Raw genomic sequence first — 7,036 nt, forward strand, 5'->3', positions numbered from 1 at the left:
CCCATAATTAATTACCAAGTTTTTCGCAACTGATGAAAATCGGCAAAGAATTGTGAATGTTGTGAGTGGTGTACGTGGGAGCGTTGGCATGTGTGGCATTCAGCCGCGGCTGCTGCTACACTGCAACAACTTTCACTCGAGCCTCTGATCTGCTCGAGCCACCATATATGGGAGACGCTGGTGCGCTGCACACAAAGCTGCGTTTTTTTTTTCTGCCAGCTTCATGAGTCAGGACGGTCATTTAACAGAAGTACCTAAGGAAAGGCTCTTTGCTGCGGGGCTGGTGGCTGAGAAAGAGCTTTGGTGCCAAGACTCGTGACGCCAGCAGACTTATTTAAATGCAGCTATGCTAGTGTCCCGGGAGAGGTTTATGGCGTATTGGCAACGGCTTAGGCTGGAAGATTTTACAGTGCGGCGCCATGGGTAAAGACAGACATTTTCATGCGAGAAACCGAAATGTTTTTGATGAAAAATTAGTGTTTACTTCATGGCTCGAGCTAATTATTTAATGGGAATTTTTAATCTGCACATTCAAAACATTGATATATTTCACTTACAATTGACCGATCCAAGATCGTGCAATAAGTCACCTCAGTTCAGTTGAGAAAGATGCACTCAAGTTCTCATTGCAATAATTTTCGTGCTCGATTCATTGACTGGTTCATTGGCTGGCATTCGAATTACTGATTGGCATCTGAAACACGGCGTTCCATGCGCAGCTAATCACGATAACAAGCGTGCTGGTATTTATCTCTGTTGACAGCGAACTGCTGTTTTTTAATATAATTCTACAGATTACTCAACGGATCACTATGGACGTAAGCAAGTTTTATATGGATAATTTCAGTACTTTTTTAGCTAAAATATTTCGTCATCTATTGAAACGTGCGTAATTTGGGAATGTTGAAGTGAAGCTTATGACATTCTTCCTGGAAAGCTGTTATTGTGAACAAGAATATGCAGGTGACACGAATAAAAATACTCAAAATTAAAGTCTTCGTGCAATTTCTGATATTCCTCGATTGCAAATTATTTGGTTTCCAAAATTGTTGTTCATTTATGATCCTTTTTAATTATGAATCATCTTTCACATATTCACGCTATGCAATGAAAATTTACGTAAGAAATTACGATTGCTTGACACGTGTAAATCAATTTATTTTTTGCCTTTTTAGCGCATTTTCTCATTTATGAAAAAATGTGCTATTGTGCTCGCCATGTCCGTCCGTCCGTCCGTCCGTCCGTCTGTCTGTCTGTCCGTCCGTGACTTCACGTTTTCGTCGACGAAAAAATGCGCTCTCCGTCACTCACTGCAGTGAGTACTGAGATATATTTTTTATTTTTAGGACGCGAGTTTAACTGTGAGACTATTTACAAAACTTTTTAGGTTTGAGCGCGATTTCAGTAAAAGATTACGAATATCTTGACTTTCAAACTCAATAAAATGTTATGTAAATTTAGCGTGGCTTGCGCATGAATTTTCCATTTGGATTGAACAATGAATCGCAGATTTAATGATGTATCTTGGTTATTATTATTACCAGCAAATAGAAAAAAATAAATAAACGTCTCCGCAGAAATGCTAATTAGTCGTAGCAGGTTTGAATTTCCATCAATTAGGCCTATAAAGTCTCGACTAACGGGCTAAGGTGCCATCGGGTTACATGAACCCTCAACCCGTCTGGGCCGCGGTGCAGACCGGACAATTGGTTGGTAGGAGCACACACATGGCTAACCGTGCAAACTTTCACCCCGGCTGCTACTTCTGTGTGTGCATGTATATGCTGCCGGCCAATCCCGCTGCTCTCTCTAGCCCTCTCTCTTTAACTTTATTAGCGCATTTACTCATTTATGGAAAAAATGCACTATATTGCTCGCCATATCCGTCTCTCTGTCTGTCTGTCCGTCCGTGACCTCAAGTTTTCGTCGACGAGAAAATGCGCTCTCTGTCACTCACTGCAGTGAGTACTGAGTTATATTTTTATTCTTTTTCTTCTCTCTGTGCAGCTCTTCGTTGATTTTATTCATGTTTTGCACCCATTTCATTTTTTCAGCGCTATATATCTTTCCCTTCATTATTTCCTTTATTTTATTCATACATCTGCCTCAGAATCGTTCCTCTAATTAATTTAGCTTATTACGTTGTAGAACTCATGTCTTCCATGCGGATACAATAAGCTATGAAGAAACTATGTAATGATTTTTTTCACAGTGGAGGAACTGACTTGATGTTAAGAATACGAACGCTTCGTACTTGATATAAAAACTTGAAGTTTTAAAACAATTTTCAGCGCACTGGGCCTGCAGAAATTTTATAATACAGTTGTTGATTTTTTACCGTTGACGTGAAGCGCATTGCTCAAGCGCCAAGTGAACCTAAATATTGTGTAAAACCAAATTCAAATTGTTAATTAATTAGTAATTAGGGTTAGCACGCTGCACCTATTTTTTAAAAATTGTCTCTTGCTTATTTCTTATGTTAAAATAAATTTGATAACATGCAGAGTGTCAAAGAATTGAAGCACAATATTTATTCAGTGTCATTTAGTATTCAAAATACTTTAATGATTAGCCTCATCGAATTCACACAAAGTTGAACTCATATTTTAAAAATGGAGAAAGATTCTTGAAGTCCAGACCAAAAGTTGGCACGATTTTCCATACATTTCTGTGTCCAATGAAACTTATGGTCGCCGCTGCGAACTTTCCAGACCCGCAGCTTTCCCTTCTGGAATCAGGAATGCATGCCAAGTCCATGCGTGGCCCAGCCTGACTGATCTCTGACTGTCTTGGCGACTCTGAGATTTGTGACGCTCCATGAGTCCCAGCCTGACTGATCTGTGACTGTCTCGGTTACTCTGAGATTTGTGAAGCAAATTCGTTCTTCAGTTGCCCACCGATAATGCATGCAGTGTCAATGAGTTCTTATTAAATTGTGCTTCTATAAGTTCGAATAAATTAATTACTAACACCCTCTATTTAGAAAGAATGTCAGTGCAGCGCTAAGGAATGCAAGCTAGCAGATGCTCTCAAAATGAGTCAAGCGGGTAATTTTATTGGCACTGTAAACCTTCAGCGAGGAATGTGTCGTCAGTGCACGGTTATTGCTGTGAGGAGATAAAGCTTTCGACTCTACCCTTATCAGTTGGGTGCCGCCTGCCATGTCTGTACACATCAAGTGACAGGCATGCTGAAGCATCCAACGTGATGGAAGCAACGTATATATATCTTAAAGATTATATCTTGCACTTAGTATTTTATTTGCACCCTTGTAGTTTTACTTGTTACTTGTTTCATCATCTTTTCATGCTGATTATTGCATTTGCACTTTTGAAAAATTTACACATTTACAGCATCGCTGTCTCTTTAGCACGCGTTCTTTTCAACTGATCATTCCACTTGCCCAATTTTATCACTAAAGATTTAATGTAAAAATATTTTGTCGCACGGTTAGAAATCTCTCTAACGGAATTCTATTTTACGTCATGCTTGCTGGTGCAAAGTTAATAAACGATCACATCACCACGGATTATTGATGCCCCGCCATGATCATGTTGAAAGAAATATTTTATCAAAGAAAGTTACGGTGTGAAAGTTCAGCGTGTGAAGGAGTGAGTTTTTTTTTGTATTCATGGCGCGCAATTTTTAGCATTTATTAACGGCTCAAACTAGGCCATCGAAACCTCTGGGATTCGTGGAAATTTGTAGATAACTCGACATGGCCGATCTAAAACTATCTAGTATTTTGATTCGATCTCCTTACACCTAATCCGCTCCATCTCCCTAACGCGTTCTCCGCTCCAGCTTCCTACACGTAACACACTCCATGCATCTCCCTACAAGTAACCCGCTCTAACTCCCTACGCGCAACGTACCCGCTCTAATCGCCTTACACGTAACCCACTCTATATCTCCTTACACGTAACTTATCTTCATACGCGCAACCCGCTTTATCTCCCTACGCGTAACCCGCTCTATATCTACCCATACGTAACTTATCTCCCTACACGTAACTCGCTCCAGCTTCCTACACGTAACTCGCTCCAGCTTCCTAGACGTAACTCGCTCCAGCTCCCTACACGTAACTCGCTCCAGCTCCCTACACGTAACTCGCTCCAGCTCCCTACACGTAACTCGCTTCAGCTTCCTACACGTAACTCGCTCCAGCTTCCTACACGTAACTCGCTCCCTGTCTCTTATACACATCTAGATGTGTATAAGAGACAGATGTCTGCCGTTAGGAGTAGCGCCTGATACGGTGCACGACGTCTGCCGTTAGGAGTAGCGCCTGATACGGTGCACGACGTCTGCCGTTAGGAGTAGCGCCTGATACGGTACACGGCGTTTGCCGTTAGGAGTAGCGCCTGATATACGGTGCACGGCATGTGCCGTTAGGAGTATCGCCTGATACGGTGCACGGCATGTGCCGTTAGGAGTAGCGCCTGATACGGTGCACGATGTCTGCCATTAGGAATAGGAAGCTAAAATTTCAAGATTTAATCTTTATTTATTTTGCTGTTGAAATTTATTGTTAAATTTAACTTTAGTAAACGATCAAAGATCCACCGGTCGCCGATACCGCTACGCATTCGTCCACCGGTCGCCGGTACCGCTGCGCATTCGTCCACCGGTCGCCGGTACCACCGCGCGTTCGTCCACCGGTCGCCGGTACCACCGCGCGTTCGTCCACCGGTCGCCGGTACCACTGAGCGTTCGTCCACCGGTCGCCGGTACCACCGCGCATTCGTCCGCTTGTTGCCGGTACTGCGACACATTCGTCCACCGGCCGCCGGTACCGTGACGCATTTCGTCCACCGGTCGCCGATACCGCAACGCATTCGTCCACCGGTCGCCGGTACCGCCGCACATTCGTCCACCGGTCGCCGATCCTGCGACGCATTCGTCCACCGGTCATCGGTACCGCGACACATTCGTCCACCGGTCGCCGGTACCGCCGCACATTCGTCCACTGGTCGAACTCGCTCCAGCTTCCTACACGTAACTCGCTCCAGCTTCCTACACGTAACTCGCTCCAGCTCCCTACACGTTACATACAGTATACCCCGGATAAAAATTGCGTTCTACAATTACCCGTATGTTACTTTAATGAGCTTTACTTGTAATGGTTACGATTGTTGTAAATGTACGACTAACGTAGAGCGTGCGTTGCCGGACTTACGATTGTTGACCGCTTCATGGCCATACTAGAAGATCCTGCAGTTCCCTAAAATACTGCAAGTCATGGCCTGCTTCTGACATCCTTATCTTAGTTTTAATGTAGTCTCCGCCGTATCATAAACATGAATTAACATAATCATTAACCTAATCATTCATAAATCGCTGCATGTATTGCACTTGACTATGACTGCTGATGTGGCGGCCGGCAACGGGCGAGGAGTGTTCGTAGCGTCGCTTTCTCCTTCACTCGCAGCCCCGGCCGCCTGTACGGCTTACTACCAGCGCTTACTGCTTACTACCAGCGCTTACTGCTTACTACCAGCGCTTACTGCTTACTACCAGCGCCTACTGCTTACTACCAGCGCTTACTGCTTACTACCAGCGCCTACTGCTTACTACCAGCGCTTTCTACTTACTATACCAGCGCTTTCTACTTACTATACCAGCGCTTTCTGCTTACTATACCAGCGCTTTCTGCTTACTATACCAGCGCTTTCTGCTTACTATACCAGCGCTTTCTGCTTACTATACCAGCGCTTTCTGCGTAACTGCCAAACATTTTGGGTTACTGCCAAACTGATTACTGCCAAACTTTTTCTCAATGCCTGCTTTTACTGCTTACTACCAGCCCTGAATGCTTAATGCCAGATTTTTTGCTTGCTGCCGGCTCTCATATGTCTTACTGCCAACCCTAACGCTTTCTGCAGGTCCTCACTGATTACTGGTAAACCCTATTGAATACACCCAACCTTACTGCCAACCTTTACTGCTTACTGCTAACCCTCACTGCTCATTGTCAACCCTCACTGCTCACTGTCAACCCTTACTGCGTACTGCCAACCCTTACTGATTACATACTGTCTGAGCTACTATACTGCCGGTGCTGATTTTGTTTTCTGTATAGCTAAACGGCTGAACGAACTGCCTCTTTTCTGACTGGAATCTAGTCGTGAACGCGTTACTGTTTGCCAGTAAAGTGCTTACTTCCAGTTGTGTTTGTGAACACGTCAATGTCCTGTCGTTTACGCGTTCGCTGCGAGTCGTGAACGTGTTTCACTGACCCTGTGGCAAGCCTAGTAATGTCAGGTACTGATTAGTTTGAGTTGTAAAGGAATAGGCAATTTCTACCCGAAAGATAAATATCTCAACTTGTTTCATCTCTTAGAAGTACACTTCCCGCAAAGTTGAATGTCTTGATCATCAGTTTAAGCCTCGACCTGAACCGTTACTTTCATCATGCGCAAATATTCCTTACCCATGTTGAGATAGAGACTTGAAGAGGAAAAAGGAGGAAGAGAAAAAGAAAGAGAGAGAGGGCCGCGGGTACAGCGAGCGAAGAAAGGTAGGAGCGAGCGGGTACCGTCTATACCATCGGTCATTGGAGGCCTGGCTGCCGTGCGTGATAGACGTGCGGTGTTGCTGGCTGTTAATGTTCACTTGTGATGCTGTTTGTCTTGTGAAACATATTTTTTGTGTATTGTGTACTTCATGGTTTGAAAACCGAGCTCCTCACTTTCTCTGTGCCAAGTGAACTTGAATATTGTGTGTTCTCAGGGCAGTTTAGCTACTTCATGTTTTTGTACCAAGTAGTTCACTTTCTTCGTGCCAAGTGAACCTCTATTTTTTTCATCAACCGGTCAGGTGAAATGTTACGTGTACTGGTTGCCTAGCGACTTCGTGTTTTGTGAACCAAGTATCTCACTTTCTTTGTGCTATATGAACCATGTATCTCACTTCCTTCGTGCTGTGCGAACCGAATATCTCACTTTCTTTGTGTTCTGTCAATTAGTATCTCACTTTCATCGTGTTTGTGAACCTCGAATAGAGGCTTCCTGCATGAACCGAATTGCCAAAATGG

Source organism: Hyalella azteca, unplaced genomic scaffold (genome assembly GCF_000764305.2).
Source record: "Hyalella azteca isolate HAZT.00-mixed unplaced genomic scaffold, Hazt_2.0.2 contig2797, whole genome shotgun sequence".
Lineage (NCBI taxonomy): Eukaryota > Metazoa > Arthropoda > Malacostraca > Amphipoda > Hyalellidae > Hyalella > Hyalella azteca.